This window comes from Myzus persicae, unplaced genomic scaffold (assembly GCF_001856785.1).
Source record: "Myzus persicae strain clone G006 unplaced genomic scaffold, MPER_G0061.0, whole genome shotgun sequence".
Taxonomy (NCBI): Eukaryota; Metazoa; Arthropoda; class Insecta; order Hemiptera; family Aphididae; genus Myzus; species Myzus persicae.
Genome location: NW_019102577.1, coordinates 294,281 through 315,136, shown reverse-complemented (window position 1 = coordinate 315,136; position 20,856 = coordinate 294,281). Strand labels below are relative to the sequence as shown.

Genomic DNA, 20,856 nt, shown 5'->3' with positions numbered 1-20,856 from the left:
TTACTAATTCGTTGAGCATACCATGTATTCGTATCACATTGGTGCAAAACAGTTTTATTATCTATTAAGATATTAAATGAGTATAATATATCTTAAAATCTCACTATACGCCGTACCATTGTGAAACCAGTTATGCATATCATTTGGTTCGTAGACCTTATTTTGGAGAGCTATTATATACAGTTCACGCATAGAGTAATTTATGACAACTGTATCCATTCTACATCACATCAAATTGCTTATAAGTACCTATTTTTTTTTTTGTAAATTTTTTTTTTAACAAAGAATATTAATACAATTTATAATAATTATTGTGCATCATAATATTGTTATATTACCTACAGCAAATATGGAATATCTTAAAGCGGGGCGTAAGATATTCCAATAAACTAAATAATAATAACATATATTATTAATAACGTAACTCCCTTTTATACTTGTACTTATAATATGGCTATATCGTAACTAATGTCCTGGAACGCACGCATTTCTGTCGATCCGAGGAAACGGCGTATAATTTATGGACCGCCGTTGAAATCGCCAGCCGGCTGGCGACGGCGGCTTATCATCGATAAATCATCCATACCTCGGACAATATAATGTGCGATAGTAAATTACCGTTGGACGGGCGGTGGGTGGTGGTGGGGGCTGGGGAAGTGTATAGAGGGGTATAGAGCTGCCGCCGAGAGAGATTGATACGTGAAGTATTCGGATCATCGGTTCTTGTGTAGTTATTATTTTTTCCATGTTACATTATGCGCCAAGATTATAATAAAGAACAATTTGAATATTTTAAAACCATAATGTCTGACCCGGGGGCACGCGTCCTGCACCTTGACGTGGTCTCGTAATTAGAAATTTAGACTGTTGTTTAAAACAAGAGAGCGACGACAGAGACGGAGATAGTGTTTGCAGCGAAGGGGAACAGGGTAGAAAAAACACCGAAAGAAAATGACGACGGCTCGTAATATATTTATACGTGTAATATATATACATATATATGTATAGTATATGTACGTTTTTTCCGAGATAATATTGTTATTAAGATTTTTCGTTGCGGTTCCAGGCACGGCGATAAATTCATTCTGTCGGTTGTAAATTAAAACTCCATTTTTCTAGATAGGTATAAAACGCGCGCGTAACCTGACCCTATGATGGACCTACTTTTTTTGTATATTTTTTTCCAATTTAACTCACCGCCCGCGTTAGTTTTGTTTTATTTATATTAATCGTTTATGTCTTCCTGCTATAAATATATATCTGCTGCTCACATACCTAATTTCCACTTGGCAACGAGTTTTTTTCTCGTTTCATATGTTGATAAATGTGAGATTGTCTACGTGTATATGTATAATATATATGTGTACGTATGCCGCTACGAATGTTCATTTACCTATGTTAATTTCTGTAACCCCATAAATGAGCGCGGAAAACCAAATTTCAAACAAACATCACGAATACCTAGGTATAATGATACGATACGACGAGCGTTATTATTTCTTCCACAACCACCCACGCACGTGATGGGAAAATTAAATATATTATCTTCTTCTCCGACATCATTTCACGATCAACATTATATATTATAATATTATTATAATTACCAATATATATATTTTTTCGGGGTTAATAATATTCCACACGAATTATTACAATGTGCTTACTTAAATGATTTTTTGTTTGAAAAAAAAAATACATCGGCTCATGGCATTGTATTGTATTTTAGATATAGGTTTGGATTACCATACAAGCCAGCTCGAAAATGTGTATAAACGTAAATATAAATTTAAATTTAAATATATTCCTTTAAATACAAAACGTATATGATTCTGCATATAATTCGACAATATTGGCCTATCGATTGCAAAAACATCCGAGGACGTATATATATATAGAGATTTGTTTTCAAAAAAATCAATTTTCTGCCACCAAGTCGTTTCCTACACCGACGGCGTATCGTTACACCGCCAAGTTCGAACGTATTATTCCGATTATATACAACGACTACAGCTACAGCTGAGCAGCGGGCAATGTCCACTGCGGGAGATCAGAAGCGACAAACCTCCCGCAGTCGCCGACTCAACAGGGGCTCCTCGGGTCTGTCCGGCCGACAAACGGACTGTGTGCATACAAATCGTCGACGGTAGTAAACGGGTGTTTGTCTGCTACCGTGTGACTGCGACGCGATGGCGACCACGGTACTATATTAACATATTATTATCATCATCGTCGTATCGGTACACCAACGGCTGAGGCCCCCCGTGGAAAGTGAACCGGCACGTGCCACCAAAAATTCAAATAAGAATCCACGTTATTGTTATGTGTGCATGACGTGCTACTAACTGTGGAGTCCATCGCTTTCGAGCGATCACATTATTAGTTTTCCTGTATTTAGATGTTTTATTTGCCAGACTGATTTCGGAATCGTTCTGCAGTAAAATCGCATATCCATTGAGCATGTTTTACAATTTACACGTATATAGGTTCGTTTTGGCTGTAAAATATAAATGCGAGTGCAAATATAATATATATAGTGTCCTACGTTTACACACCGCATTTGTAAACTCACCCTACAACAAAAAATGTAAAATATGCAAGCTATCATATGATAAACGAGTAATTTAAAATGACAACAGTAATTAATTCTATTATTTATGCGTAAATAATGGCTCTACAGTATTTTATATTGATGTAAAAACATATTTGTGCCTATATTTTAGTGGATATAGGTAAAATACACTGATGTTCATGAATACACTATATATATATATATTATATTGTATGCCATGTTGTCATTTATTATGTAACACTATCTTGCATGCTGCAGATTTTTTCAGCTGTTGTTGTTAAATTACGGCCCAACTATACTTTACGGTGGACATTCACAATAGTTAGGATCATATGGAGTATTGACAACTAACTATACATTTGTATCATGGTATTATTATATTAATATATAAATTCTACATTTTTGACGTATCCGGTACCAACAGATAAAATACATTTGTTGACTCACTCTCTTTCACTGCCATATTTTCAAACATAAATATTCGAAATATTTTAATCATAAACAGCATGGTATGAGAAGAGAAATTTAAGATATTTTTTTAGCATTTATTAGGTATAGATATCATAATAGTATATTAGTTTCTAAACAACATATCCATATGAGTTATGTAATATTATTGAAGTGTAATTCGAAAAACAATTTAACAATTTAAATGTATATATAAATATATTTACTTGGATCATTTTAACCAGTAATGTCAAATATTTTACCTCTGTTGACCACCAATAATAGAAAAATAATGTATAATAATAATAAAAAAAGAAATTTAAATACCTTGGAAATAATTTTATTTTTTTTATATATTTTGTATCAAGTACAAAATTGGTCATGGACACGGGTCTTGAATCGCTGGTATAACGAAAACTGATTCCTTTTGCATTTCCTAATACAAATCAAAAGAATCATAAAATAATTTATAACTTAAAGTATAAATTATATTAGGTCAGTAAATATTGAAGATTCCCAAAAATACTGCTACAGTGATAAATTAACATTTATAATAATACATTTATTGACTACTTCAATATTAAAGAAAGTACTTAATAGTCATTGAAAATGTATAATTGATAGCATATATATAAAAAAATGTTGTATTACCAATACAATTACCATAACTAATTACATTTTATCTGCAAAGAAAATTAATTCGTATTGATACATACACGACAGTTTGATTAAAAGTACATGTATATGTATCTATACTTATTTATTATTTTATATTATTCTTACGTTTGATAATATATTTTTTAATTGGACTCTGTAACATATAAGAATATCCAAACGTTTTAAAACCATTTTTTCTATACCTTTAAATAGTTTTAATAGTAGTTATAATAGTTATCCAATATCAGTTATAATAGTACCTATAATAATATATGTATTTAAATATATCTCAAATATTAATTTATAACTTTATACATAGTAACCACTTTTTATGAATGACTGACAATGCGCAGAAGTATATACAACTCTATACTTTATTATTATTACAAACCCAAAAATGAAATAGTTTATGCCATGACTTTAATTGGAACGCGCGTGGTATCATTAACATATAAAATAGATTGTCAATAATATTTTTCTATTAATAATAATAAATTGTATGTACATCAATGGAGACAATAGATGTATAGTAGACGTATATTTACGATTATTATAGTGAAAAATGTTGATATTAAATATAATTGTTATTTACCATAAACTTAACGTCTGGTGTAGGACTACATAAATACTGTGTAACATATAAAAGAAAGGTATCTATATAGATAATGGGTAGGTGGTAGGTACCTATATAAGTGTGTATGTGTGTATTATGTTTCATAATTTTATTAATGTAATTATTTTTCTCCGCGTGATGACACTGTGCCGGGCTGTTATTTCCTTTCCCCGTCTAGTATTATACGCTTTTAATTTCATAGCACTGACTGATGAAAAAATATGATGTGTTTTACATGTGGAATTAAAGGATTGGGCGTTGCTGTGGTAATCACGTGGGCTGGTGATAGGAGGAAAGGAAACGGGTTTAAGGAATTTAACGTAAAATACGCGTGTCGTCTGTCAAATTTAACTGCTGTGGTATACACCTCTAATGACCTCAAGGCAACCAACCAAAATGGTCTATCAAAGCCAATAATCTGGCAATAACCTAAAAAATTATAATAATTATAATGTAAATTACACATGAAAACATACGGACAATAAATAAAAACGTAATTTCACTTTAGTCATATCTGTCAGCGTATCACGTTAAACTTTGTATAACTCATTTTTTATGTCAAATTAATGTAAATTCTGTAATTGCATTGATAAAAATGTTAATATTATATAAATAAAATATAATATATAGAATTACGTCGCTCCTCAAATTAACTAATTTTGAAGATTTTTATAATAATCGCAATTTTATCTAACCCTTACATTATTCGTTTAATATTTTTAGATATTACTATTAAATCCCTAGAATATAATATCAAGTGTTTCATAATATGATGAATCATATAAATAATTTAACTAAAATAAGTATTAAAATTATAATATATTATACTAGGTTTATTATTACATTTTATTAGCAAGTTACTTTGTAATAGATTAGAACTTAGGTATAATATAATGTTATATACTATGTATGGAAAAATAGGTTCTAAAAATAGTTTAATATAGGTACTTACTATATTTTGTTAATCTTCTTTATTTTTATGGGTCCTTTTACATTTTTATAATTGATTTATGGATTGTTGAAAGTAATCCAGTTGATACTTTGGAGAGATAAAAGTAAAAACATTCCAATAGTTTTCGAAATTGGCAGGAAAAACACTTAAAAACAGTCAAAAAATTAAGGAAAAACTAAGATTTTTACTCAAAATCAGTTTTTGAAAAAATCGATTTTGTTTTTTATTGTAACCCTAAAGAAATTAATGTATTTAGATGAAATTTTCACTGAATGTTTATACAAGCAATTTCTATGTCCCCTAATATTTTCAAAATATTATGACTCTTTTTAAGCTTTTACATGCATAAGAAAAAATTCAAGTTGTGTTAGTTTTTTTATAATTGTCGATACAACACTTTTGCTCGATCAAACAACTTGAAAATGTACTTCAAGATTCCTCGTAAGTTGTTGTTAGTAAGAGATTAAAAAAAAAGTTGAGCGTAAATAATAAGAGATGTATGTTATTAATATGTTACTCAAACGGATATTGTGTGTAAAAATTGAAAATAAGTAACCTCTATACTTATAGGTATTCTATTAGGTGTCAACTATGCAGTATTAGTACATAATTTCATAATATATTAATTTTATTAGATAAAAAAATTTATATTAGGAAAATTGGTTTAATTACTTGGCCGTCAGCCTCGACTTTATATACAAATATTGTATATGTATACAGTTTAACACATAATTTAACTTGACTATAATTAGGGTTTATGATAATATTATTATATATATATACATACCTATATATTATATTTTACAACTACTTCAATTAAATAATACATTTTGTCATCAATAAATTATCAATACCTACCAATGGTTTTTAAAAAGCCATACAAAAGAGGTGGACGACAACCCCAAGTTGGCAAATATTATGATGTACTATGCACAGCTTTCAACAATATACAATATACACATTAAATTGTATATGTTTATATCGTTACAAAAAAAAAACAACAAACAATACACTTGATATTTCTATACTTCGTATCTATTTGGCCCAAACAATCACTTATCATCGGTTATATTCAATCATTTTAATTCGTCCGTCAGACGACACGTATATACAGGTATGGGTATACCTATAGCTTTAGATTTTATTATTTCGTCAAGTCATTCGGGTAATGGACAACATTATTTTTTCGTGCATGCACACTAGAACAGCCGTCAAGAGACAGTATAATGTATAATTATTATCATTCAACTCGTTTTGTTTCGAACAGACGAAACGTCCCCCCTCCCCCAACCCGTTCCGGAATTATGTAGGTACAGTAACGAGTGTTACACGATGAAAGATATATACATATTATTATAATATAGTATTACACTACGCAATACTTACAGAGTACTGCATTAACGCGCGAGTTAAAACATCATTAACGTAAATTAGATTTAGAATATTGGCTTTATTTTACGCACATCATATAGGTAGGTTTATAAACACAGAAACGAATATTGTGTTTATATCATTACGATGTACAATCAGCGCATGAGTTATTACAAAATATAATAATAATATGGTTGCCAGAGTTTTACCGTAATATTGGCGTTATAGGTACTATACGTCCTATTATCCTGTAACTGCAGTTTTTGTGGGATAAAAAAAAAATATGAACACGCGTGAGAAAATCAATCAAAATGCGTAAACATTATTTTTACTCGAAAAAAGCATAAAATGGAAAAAAAGAAATCCAATTCCGTGTCTTTTTGTAGGTCGTATTTTGTTATAGTCTTAATACTAATATAGGTACTGTATAAATGTAGTGTGTATACGCAATTATAATAACACATATTAAACGAAAACTGGACCAGAATCGATTTGGGATCGAGTTGTTTTCAATTAACAAGACGTTGGCTACGAAGGCAGTTAAATGTGATACACTGTGCATATATAGAAAAAAAAAACATCACAACACATAATATAATATAATATATGCTGTGTAGACTCGAAATGGAATATAATAATATTACGTTTATTAGGTAGGTATAAGTATTATGTGTGTAAAAATACGCACGGAAGAGACGGTTGTCGTAATGGTAATGATAAATAGTAAAAAAAACAAGTTTGACGCACGCAGCTGCGATTTTTAAACTTTTATTTCATATTTTCCAATATACGTCTGTGCGCTGACCACTCGCAAGAATACGATAACGTCAATGATTAAAACAATATAATATTTGTAACATAACGTGACATAGAAAACCATAAGGCAATGTGTAATCATATTATAATACATTGCTGTTGTTGTCTTAACGATATACCTATAACTACTTTAATATATTGATTATTATTATAATATTACGTACAGTCTACACATTTGTGTCATTAATGGAATACGCGGGCATATATTACGAGTTACAACTATATCGGTTATTCTAGAAATACGCGTTTATTATTATTATTCATTATGTAATATGTATAATGTATGCCCACCAGTGGAGTAAATGAAATAATAATAAAAACAAAAGTGTAACGAGATATTATATTATTAGGTATCTATTTTATCGTTATATCGTCTTCGTTACGGAAGGTTGGAATGAATACAGCCATAGGGAGGGAGATCGCAATACATTTAGGGGGGTTCATGTAAGGAGGGCATACAACAGAAATTACAAATACGGTTAAGTCGTATACTAGTCGTTCACTTTAAATTCATTGCGATTTGTGTATTTGTGACTTGCACTTCAGCTGTAGATATAGATACATCAAATAAAAATAATAATATATAAAATGCGATAACTATTTACGTTTAGGTTTAAGTATATGTATAGTTATATTACAAATGTTACACATATTAATTGATTTATTATGTTTGTTATGAGTTATAGAACAATTATTTATCTCGATCGTACCTACACACGGTTGTTAATCGGACTCGAGTGAAACAACGAGTGGAGAATAAACATCGACATAGCATTTTGTTTAGTTATGCTATTTGTTTCCGTTTAAAAAAACAAAGTCCGAGTTAAAATAAGCACCTATTGTGAAATTCGTTATATTTATAATTTATAAATATGTACGGCCCGTGTGCCTACATGAAAGTGAACGTTTAATAATATATCATAAAAACTGATAGTTATCAATATTTAATATACTACCACTAACATATTATGTCTTATATTATATAGGTACCTATGATCAAATTTACGTGTATTATAATATATAGCCGATACAATTCCGTTCTCTAAAATATAATATAAATAGGTATGGTACATAAATTATAATAATAATAATAATAATATATAAAATATTGTATAGATTCTTTATACAGTTTGCCATATACATTTCACTTGCCCGGCGCGTTTTCCTTGTAAGTTTTACGGCTATAAATAATAATAAAAAAAAGATTATTAAAAACGTTGCCTCGAGCGTATTCGTCAATTTTCATTTTAGGGAAACGGTGCGGCGCGCCAGCTTGCTCGCACACAAACGTGCATCCAAACTCACACATTGCTGCCCATACACCATTTACATCAACCGGAGACGTTGTACTCGTTAATTATTAGGTATAATTTTATCATATTTTATTATGTGTATTATCTTAAACACCTTGATTCATGGCATAATGTATAATAATAATTGTAATTGGTTATTGTTTAACTTCCATAATGACATCTATGGTAAAAACGAAAATACCATCTATACGTTATTTATATTTGAATAATTTTTTTTCAAGTTTTCGATATGGTGTTATATTTAAATGCAATGTAAATATAATGTATTATTCTAATATAATTAACAACAGTCTTGGATATTGGCTATTAAAACTTAATTATATTTTAATACAAGTGGTTACTCACTCACGCTTTGTGTGTCTCTAATTATATTTATTCAATCCTCTGTTAATCCAACATTTTTTTATACTAGTTATAATAATCTAAAAATGAATTAATGATCCAAATAAATGCTATGTTATAATTGAAATATTTGTATTCATCCTATTATCATCTTGATACAAAACTTATGTATGAAAAATAAATGAATGAAAAACAACAAATACATTATAGGTTATTACTTAAAAGTTTTAACTTATATAATAATATATGTCTTATACATTTAAAAGAATATTAAGTATGATCAATAAGGTCTCAATCCCTTTGTTTAAATCATAATTGGTATATTTAATCCAGACATTGGTATTGTATATATATATATACGCTTTGATCAACTAACTAAAATCGCACAAGAGTCATATCTATATACATAATTTAGCAAAGTTATTTTATGTATCTCTTTAAATTTTCATCGTTAAAAAGATGAAAGAAATTTGAATATAAGCAACTCAATGAAACTTCTCTGTATATTCATAATAATTTAATAAATAATTAAAACAAAGTAAATATTACGGAATAGAAAATATTATATTTTTTATTTTAAAAAATTTCTAAATATCTGTTCTATAAATACTAACTACCTGCAAATACTAATTTCTATAAATCAACGTTGAATATAATATTTTAAAAGTCGTGCGGAACAGATAACAACTTAAAAATTAATAAAACATGCGTCCTTCACGGGGCCATTACCTTTTTATGTAACATGACACAAGTGTGTGTAAACTGAAGTCGGCCCACGCAATAATGCACAGTATAATAATAACAACATCTATAGGTATAGGTACTACCATATTATTATTATTAATATTTTATAACATCAGTGCAGTACATAGTGAAATATTACGTTATTCGAAATGCACCTACAATTTAAATTATGTCCTCAGTCCCTATAGTAGGTATAATATAACAGTCAACAGAGACATATACCTAATGCATTATAAAAAGAAACATATTAAACCCATTTTTATGATATTTGTGAACTTACATAATATAATACACCTGCGAAGATATTTATTTTTCCGAATTAATGTTATTTATTTGAATATTATTATTTAAAGCATTTTGGTACATTATTATTACTAATAGTTTACTCTATATGCAATGTAGTTTATGCTATTTTCTTAACTACTACTCTGTTTAAGGAACTATAAGAAATACTATAAACTGTTAAGATAATACGCGTATCTATAGGAACATGACGTGTATTATATTATGTGTACTTAATGTCCTAATTATAAGTTTTTTTACAGTGAATAATTGTAATCGGAATTTCCATTATTATAATATTCTGCCCAGTTTAATTTATATAACATGATTTTTATTCACACTGAAGTATTATACAATTTGAAAGTCTATTTGAACTTTGGAACAACTGCAATATATATATGAAATATGAATCATTATAATATGCCTAGTGCAATTTTTCAAATTTCCAATACATATAACTATAACTTTTCCAAATATACTTATATGGAGCCTGTTTATATTTTACCATAGAAAATATTATCAAACTTAATTTCATAATATATTTTATAAAATATACCTTTTTGTGCAAGGCCATTGTTTATTATTGTATAAGTAACGACATAAACTATTTTAAGTTTTTTTTAAATATCATCATAGTAACAATATCACTAACATTACTTCACATATTCGATACTTAAAAATATATATCACTGTATATATTCACTGTAGTATAGATAGACATTTATTGTTTTATACATTTTATCAAAATACACTATTGCAGTCATGAATAAAATTGTCTCTTAAATTTTTGTCCAAATCTCTCGTATTTTGTATAAAACTCATAAAAGTCATAATCGTATAAGAATACCATATGGCATAAATACTCAATGTTTATATAATATGATAATACACAAAATCATAGATAAAGAAAATCTTTATACATGCATTTATAGTATTATCACTGCCATTTATGACATCATTCTCTTAAAATATTTAAGCTTCTTGTGTGTATACTGTATAGATATAAATTATGTTTTCTTGCTTAAACAATTATATCTTATATGCTCTAATTTTACCGAAACATCGTTCAAGCTCATAACTTAGTTTGCATATATTTTCCTAATAAAATTTAATCTATATATAATATTATACCTTGGGTATAAATCTATCCATCGTTTTCTCAGGAAATTTTTATATTTTTTCCTTTTGCGTATAAGTGGCAGCTCCAGCAAGGACGCGTGCTTGATTATTTGAAATTCAACCAAAAAAAAATTGTATCTTATTTTTATACTTGAAGAATATTTTTGTGAATAAAATACAAACAAATTGCACCACAGATTAATTTAATTATAATCATTAAATTACTGCAGTATTATTTCGTGCAAAGGAGATAAAAATCGATACACAAACTATGACTAGACAATCTTCGATTATTTTTCTATAATTTGTACATATCATCAAAAACACGCGACGTCTAATATAGCGACTGCCACTCCTTCTTTTGACATGCAAGACGTCTATATAGACACCTCAAAAAGGAAAAAAAATAACGATAATTCTCGATAATTTTTTTAATGAATATCTTATAAAAGTCAATAAAATATTATGTATATATATTATATATATATATATAGGTAGAATTATACACTATCGTTATATATATAAATGTATTAGACATATAGTCGATAAGTATACCTAATAATATGATATTCTACAAGATGTTCGTTTTAATCATTTTGTTATTTTCTAATTAGAATGGTGCCGAAGTATATTAAAACAAAATAAAATGATTTAGATTTAAATAAATATAAATAATTTATAAAGTATAAAAACAAAACTATAACAGACAGGCACTAATGATATGTGTAAAAAAATTATTAGGACTATATTGTGGTATAATTTGAGTAGAATAATTCCAATGATTCATATAAGTATAGGTAACTCCCGCTATTATAGCTGCTAATTGTTTTAAGACCTTTCAAACATAGTTTTGGGATTTTTAGTTAATTTATAGAATTATTTTATAATGCATGTTTGTCATTTGAACTTGCACCAATTTAACCGCAACTATTCATCGCTACAATAACTATATATAGGTATACATTTAAAATTATAATATTATATGCAGCGCGTAAGTTATTAAGTAACCTATTAAATAATTAATGAACAAAATTATTTATTTTCTAATTAGTAATTGCCTAGAACAATATAACATAGTAGTACCTATACAGGAAGATAATATGGTCATTATCAGACTGGGTTTCACACAAAATAACAATCGTGTCATAGAAACTTACCTATATAATTACAATAATATATTATAAGTATACTAAATTATTATTACTTATAGTCAACAAAGTACATTTTAAATAATATACCAAGTACCTAAACTTACTGATTTTATAAAAACTGCAGAACACAATAGATTAAATATATATATCGGTACATTTAACAGCAACTAATAGTATTATTTTAAGAATACAGAAAATAACGGTCTTAAGAACACTTTGGAAAAATTTGTTTAAAAAAATGTATAAGCTACTAAGCTAAATAATATTATTTAAAATTTCTAAATATCATTGCGTGTTCTAAGTAAATACATTTTACTAATAGTATTATTGTTACGAAACTCAATTTGTGTTGTAATGTATACAACTCACGATTCAAAATATTTATAAACTATACTATTTCGCAATTATTAACAATATAGGTACAAATGATCAATAATATAATTTCTAAATTACTAATGTGACGGTGTCGTACACTCGTATATGATATAAATATTGCAATATAAATTTGGTATATATATATACAACCATAATTAAGTCTAAAATTTTTTAAATCGCACTGTGCACCTATATATAAATGATAATAACAATATGTCCCTACACGTATAATTACTGTCGATAAGTTTGAATTTCCTATAAGGTTATAATATTTATGAATAATGCAGTACTGCGGTTATTATTTTTAAATAACTGCAATACAATAAATTATTACAATTCTTAAGAACCATAAAATATAGGAGAGATTATTATTTTTCGTCTAATATATACAGTTTTGTTAACTTTAAACACTCATGGAAAATTAATGATAAAATTAACTAATATTTTTTTTATTCTAGTAGGAACAACTTAGAGTCATTGAAATCTTGTAGGGATGTTCAAGCCTTAGCTTTTAAAATTGAATCTGCCATGAATTTTTAACTACAAAATAGTTTTCAAATTTTCATGTTATTTATAGACATATGAAATTATAGACTTTTTTGTTTGTGTTATTTTGATTATTCGAATTTTCGTTTGTTTAAAAATGCTTGACAACTTTGTATAACTATACTTTGTTCATAAGTTGTTCTAACAGAAATTCAATCAGAAAATATTGAAATAATAGCAGAATATTTTTAACGTGGTGTTTTACAAACGTAGTTTTATTAAGTTGTCAAGCATTTTTAAAAAAAAAAAACAAAAATTCGAACAACACCAATAATAAAACAAAGAAAGGTCTACAATTTTATACGTCTATAAATTACACAAAAATATCCAATAGATATCAAGCAATGCCCTTACATGGCTTTGGTAGCCTGGTCAATACAGCACTAGCAGCAATTGGAAATATTATTACAATATCAAATGCCATTATGTACTATTGTACTATCAGTATTTACTTTGGCAGTATTTACCAATATCGTACTTGGCCAGCAGTGGCTAATGCTGAAATGTCAGTACTGCAGGTAAACCGCTATCATTCCATATATTCGACAGTATACTGGTGACAGGTGTTAACACTGGATATGTCAGTATAGCGCTCGAGTACTAGTTGGCTAGTATCCTAGCGCAGTATTATTGCCCGTTGTAAATCTCCGAATGGGATATTTTTTTGATTATGTCATGTCTAGAAAATGCCATTAAAAATATTCGGTTAAGCTAGTTCTGAGTAAATATTCCCAAGGTTCGTGTTTAATTCGTTTATTTTTTTGTTTCTCCTGGTTATGTTTTGAAAAGTACCAGGAATTTTTTACTTTTGACATCCTTAAAGTAATAACTAGACCCTCTTTTCTTTTAGTAGAAACCTGCACGCTCGAGGTTAAAGATAGAACATTTTTATACTTATTCTAGTCTACCCTGCTCTATACGCACCGACACATATCGTTGTAGATATACCTACTTATAATAATTAACAACCCAATCTAAATCTGCAGCTATAATTGTTGTACTTATTAATTTATTGTAATTATGCAATACGCACTATTAATCTTAATGATTTTTTTATTTTTATTTGACTTTTGACTTTTTGTCATTTTTCTTTAAATAAATTAAATAAATATTATGTAGATTTTTCATTTTAAAATGGTCTTTTTTCTTTACTCTCATAGTTGGTTACAATATACTTACGCACTATACGCAATATTTTAAATCGCTTTAATCAACGAACCCAATGCGAAAACGATCTGTCATGAACTTAAAATGATCGATAACGAGGATCCTAGATTATAGTAGGTATAGCGTTTCTGCGGGTTTCGGCGACCACAGACGTACGGCCGGCTGGACTGCCGGAGCGGTGACGGTGCAGACGCATAATAACTATTATAATATTATTATGACGCGCAAAGGCAAGGCGCCTGCTCTGTCGTTGTACAACATATATATTGCCACATTGGTGCGGACGACTGTGCGGCGACGACGCGCGCGGAACACGGTCTACAGACCGCGTCGGTGGCGGGAGCGAGCAGGATATAAGACGTGTCGTGAAGTTCGCGAATTCGTTTGTTACATTATTATACGGTTCGTATAATATCGTTTTTCTATCGCGAAAGAATAAAATAATAATAACGTCGTGTAGTATATCTACCATCGACGGGTACTCGCATCGTGCACGGTATATTAAAATAATAATAATATTATAATAACGATGGAGTAGTAGTGCCTATAAAAATAACAGCATATTATCGTAATTTATAATAAACGCAGCAAGTATCTATACAAGTGTATATATTATAATATTATGCTCGCGCGCGTACCCATACCATAATATAATAATAATAATAATAATAATATTACGAACGGCGCGCGAGAGACGGCCGTCGTCGACGGGACCGTTGATAATCGGCCGCGCAACCGGTCCGGGGGGGACCAATAAGGCGTGGGCGCCACGGCCGGCCGACCAATGACGGGCCCGTGGCCCCGGCGCGGTCGTGTAGTGGCTACGAGCCGCGGGCACCGGCGCGACGGCGGCGGTACCTGACCGTCAGTCGGCCACCTATACGCGCCACCGAACAACCGCGTAAACACACACGCGCGCACGCACACACGCACACACGCGCCCGCGCTATCGCTCGCTCGCTCCGTATTGCTACGGGCCACGTTTCCGGGCGAACAATAACAATATTTTAATATAATAATATATTATCGAGTTTTGTTTTATCGTCTCGCTGCTGCCCCTCGTCGCACGCGGCTACGCTCACGGTTACGCTCGTCCGCCCGCAGTGCGCGTGTATACTCACTCGCGCCCGGACCCGCCGCCGCCGCAGCAGCCACCCTTGGGCGCTACCCTCGGGAAAATTGTCGTCATGACGTCGTTTCAATCGTCATCACGACTTTAACGCGACGAAAATATTGCGCCCGGTGTGTACCGACATATAGGTATAGTGCGAAATTCCGAGTTCTTCCATTTCAACACTGCAGCAAGTGTTTTCTATGTATTAAATTTTAGTATCGGTTTACAGTGCGTCCCGTACTAACCTAGGTCATATTACATACACAAGTACCTTTCTACGTTGTGTGTGAGAGATCTCCTTGGCAGTGGATACGTGAATAAATGGTAAAGTACGAAATCGCACTCTTATTCGATAATAATATATAGACTGCCGTTAGGAATACCTATAATATTATTTAGTATATGTATTCACATTATAATAGGTTATTTTGTGGGATAAGGCTTTTACGATATTGAAACCGCGATCGTTTATGATATTATTATCATAAGTACATATTACCGCTGCCAGCAAACGTCATCGCCGAACGCGCATGCCCTGGGGACGAGACCCCTTTGGGGATTCGCCGAGGGTAACTTAAATCCGTTATTGTTTCCTGTGGACGTTTGATTTCATTGCTGACCCCGATTGCATAATATGTACCTATCGTATACAATATTATAGGTACCTACATCTTTATTTTACAAACTCTGGGTTCATATGTACCTGCTATGTGTATGAGATCGATTTGTGAAAATTTCACTTTTCGTATACATCTCACTTCATTCAAAGTTTTCAAGACATATAATCCGTCTTTCATTTGGGTTATTCTTCAACTGTAATTTTAAAGTCTAATACCTAATTATTATTGAGTACAGGCGTATAACCCTACTTTATTCTTTCATAATATTATCCAAATATCCAAGTACCTACAAAAGATATTTAATAGGTAAAAAAAACTAAAATTAATTTAAATTGACGAAATGAATAAATATGTAATTTTAATATCATTCTATCATAAATTCATAATAATTATTTAAAATGTCTTAAACTAAAAGTTCTCATTATTTATCTTTGTTAATGAATATTTGGTGGGTGAAAAGAGTGTTTCGAAAGTAATTCTTTTAAGTTGGAGCTATCGAGTGACACGCATGTGTATTAACTGGTACCACAAACCATAAGACATACTTAGGTGTTTAAAAATAGGTAGGTACCTAGTTTTTTGATTTCCTTGTAGTTCGCCAAGTGTCATATAAAATGGCTGGCTTAATTATATAGGTACTATATTGTACTAAACTTTATAAACGTAGTAGTAACCGTGAACTCTGCTTAGAATATTTTTTTGAATTAAAAGGTAAAATAAGTATAACTAGGACTTAGGTAAGTTATAACAGTTCTGCATTGATATAAAAAACAGAAGATGGTTTAATAAGTATAGGGACCCTATAGGTAGATTATACTTGAAAAAACAATAACATAATAACATTAATAAAATACATTATAATTTTCAATATATATTACTTGTCGATATTATATTATATGTATAAATGTTACATATTAATAAATAATAATGCATAAATACAAAATAAGTAAATACCTAATGCAATTGTACCTAACTACCTAGTTAGAACTTAGTTGATTTATATTTTAGACAATTTATTATTCTTTGAAGATATTCCCAATAAATGCTTTATTTCTATAGGTCTTAATATATAATATACTAATATAATATGTGTTTATGACTACATTATGAAACTAATGTGCAGCTACTAATTCGTTAGTTTTTAATTATTATTACTCTCAAAGTCTCTGTTGAGTACCTAATTGACAATAATGAAATAAAAAAAGTGATTAACTCTTCATAAATAAGATAAAATTATGAAATCGTACTTTCAACTCTTTGAGAATCCGGGTTCTTAAAATTTTTGTTGACTTTTTCTTATATCTTTATACGGTTTTTTTTTAATTATACAGTTTTTGTAATACCTAACCACTGATTAATAAATCATCAAACGAGACCCGCATACAACCAACGCGTAAATTCAATATTATGAATAGGGTTTATTTTTATTGAATGGTTTCGGTGAAAATCAATCATATTCGGTTTGCGGTAGGTATTCACATAGCATATGCTATGCATAATATACATTTGTTAACTTTCGAAACCGGTTGCTATAAAAATTAATTTAAAAAAATGTCTTATAATCGCTTTCTATGATATATATACAATAACATACCATAAATTGTCATATCATATATTATATGGAGCCTATATGTAGGTATATAGGTATTATATATATTGTCATAGTTTTCCATACCTAAGTACCCGCTGAGGATTGATTTTTTTTAAGTATACATATATTTTTCAAAAGTCAACATTCATCATTATTGGCTATGATAAGTTATATCTATATATTTTTGAAGAAAAGATGAGGTGCGCTGAGGTTATATATTTATATATTGTATTATTGTGTTGGTTTCGTGTATATCTACCTAAATTTTCTTAAAATCATAAGGGAAACGGTTAAAAATCAATCTAACGAATACTATTCATATGGTATACATATAGGTATGATAATTTAGTTCAACGGGTAGAAATCTATGGTAATCGTGTGTTGTGAGTAATTTGATTCACTTATATGTAATAACGAGAAAGGGCTGAATCGAACTTACCTGTGTAATATAGATTCTGGTGTATTGAAGATACGAGGCACGGGACGTACCTATATATTTTCTTTTGTATATACATGCGCATGTGTGTAATTACGAGTAATTTTTTTCGTCTCTTATTGCTGCCGTATTATCATTTCACTGCAAGGTTGCAGTATCACATGTTCCCGTGTGTAGACGAACAGAAGCAATGACACACACCCAGACACACATATATAATGTGTAATATTGTGTATATGATATAGAGTCTGGTGCTGTGTGATTATTTAATAATGCCACCGGTCCGCAGACGAGTCAAAATAACAGGGCGAAATGATAATACACATCGCGTGTCAGCTCCTCAGATTTTATGTGCATTGCGGCAGGTATATAAATGTACGTGAAGGGGGTGTGAGAGAAGTAACACAATGAAAATGTGTCATTATATCGACAGATCAGGGGCGACCAATTTGGTCGATTGAGAGTAACGGACACAGAATTATATATATATATGTATCTACAATATGATGATATAAGTTATGATATAAGTGCTGCTACCATCACGCGTTCGGCGACGCGTGGGAACTATATCATATTCTTATAGCTCCAGAAAATGTGTCGTTCGATTTATTGTAGTCAGTGGCGTAGCCAGGATTATGCGGGGGGAGGGGTTAAGTACAAATCAAACCAAGTTTTTGCAGTCTTCGTATATAAATAGAATATATTTTAATAGGGGAAAAAACAACGGGGAGGGGGTTAAACACCCAAAAAACCCTTGGCTACGACACTGATTGCAGTAGTAATAACCTATAGGGTATCATTCATACAGTTAGCTTTTTTTATTGATTGATTTGAATTATGTAGTTCCTGTAATATACTTATAAATATTGGAATTTTGGTATTTTGTGGCGTATACAATTATTGTTTTCCTTCTACAAAAAAACTCGAAATACATGGCAGTCGCCAGTCCGTATCAAAAGGTGATTGTAATATTACCATTATTATACACGTCTTCGATTAGTACTCAAAACATAATATTATCGTGTTGAACTCTGATATAGGTATTTTATTATTCCGTAGACAGGTTCCCTCTCACTCGGTTTATTAAATTGCAAATTACCACGCCGACAACGTATAGGTATAATGTAATTAGTGTTTCATAGAATCTACTACTATGTACCTACCTTGCCTACCATGCCCTATACCTACTCTAAATTGTATATTCTTGGAAACTCTCATAAAACCTATAACCTGCTACACAAAATATGTTGTTTATACTTACATAATAATATTATTTATATTATACCAATACTTATATTCTCCAATTCAAAAACCTGATTAATTTTTATATTTATTAATGTCAAGACTTCAAGAGTATTCTATTTGCATACATAAATAATTATTATCATCAGGAATATTTATAAGTACAATAATTTAAAATAAGGAACTGATTAGCCTGATTAGATCTGGATCATAATGGCATATGCAGCGGTAGAGATTAGATATTATTAGTAATTACCGATTTCGTTTATTTTCCAACATTATTATTATTACGTATTATTAATTATTATTGCTATTAAGCATTAGGTTTAACCCAGTGTAGAGCCGTACCGTAAACATTTTATTTAAAACAATTTAAAAACATTTTTAGCACAAAATAATCATATAATGTATACTCGAAATATAATTTTTTAAGGAAAAATAATAATTTAAAAAAACTACAAATAGGTATATGTAGTTCATTATTTATTGTGGATAATATGTTTGTTTAGTCTAGTTAGACTATCTAATGGGTTCGTTTGCTTTGTTCAGTCGTGAAATTACTTGTTATTGACAGGAACGAAATGTTTTTTGAAAGTGTTCTGAAACTTTTAGTACCTAACTAATATAATAATTTGCGGTGAGTAAAATAAGTTTAGCAACTACTGAGGTATAAATTTATAAATTAAGACAAATATTGTAATTCGTACAAACTCGAAACTACCAACTACTGAACTACCTACATATTGAATAAGTATTTGTAATTGTTATGACCTATACCTACCCTCATCATAGAACGTAGTTAATACAATTATTTAAATGTTAAAATATATGCACTTATTCATATATACCTACAACCTACCTATACAGCTGTACTCATTTTGATAGATTTTATTACAAAAATATGTTTCATAAGCTTTTACTCAATAAATAAATAAATTAGGTTAACTAACTGAATAGTTAACATTATAAGTAGGTATATTATAACTGTATTTTTTTCGTATAGAAATATATTATATAAATATGTAGGTTTTAAAGTTTGTATAAACCTGATTCTAAATATATATATTTGCAATGTGATATAGTTAAGTATTGATTAAAGTAATGAAGTTACAATTATCTCACTATATTAAATTATAGTAGAAGCATATAAAGTAGATCTTACTATTATATGCTATAATGCTCTATTATTATGTGAGTTGTCCAATTATTCGTACTGGTGGAGGTAGTCGTGATTATAATAATCTTAACTTTATTTAAAATAAATTATAATTCTTTGAATAATTATGAAAGTTACGTACTTTACACCATTTGGTTTTTAATTAATTTCAGTACATCTGTACATTATATTGTTCACTAGTATGATTCGCCCGCTAATCATTAATAATGATT

At 29.7% G+C, this 20,856-nt stretch overlaps 1 protein-coding gene across 3 annotated transcripts in view; it reads left to right on the top strand.

The window, feature by feature from the left end:
- Nucleotides 1–20,856, top strand: part of LOC111032597 (transcription factor AP-2-epsilon) — a 119,384-nt gene that overhangs the window by 11,363 nt on the left and 87,165 nt on the right. The window contains exon 1 of one of the 3 annotated variants that reach the window (XM_022312981.1): nucleotides 15,334–15,902. The exons of 1 other annotated variant lie outside the window; for it this stretch is intronic. The gene's annotated coding sequence lies outside the window, so the exon portion shown is untranslated. Of the gene's footprint in view, nucleotides 1–15,333; nucleotides 15,908–20,856 lie in introns of those variants that run through there. One more of the 3 variants, XM_022312982.1, reaches the window with a different exon arrangement.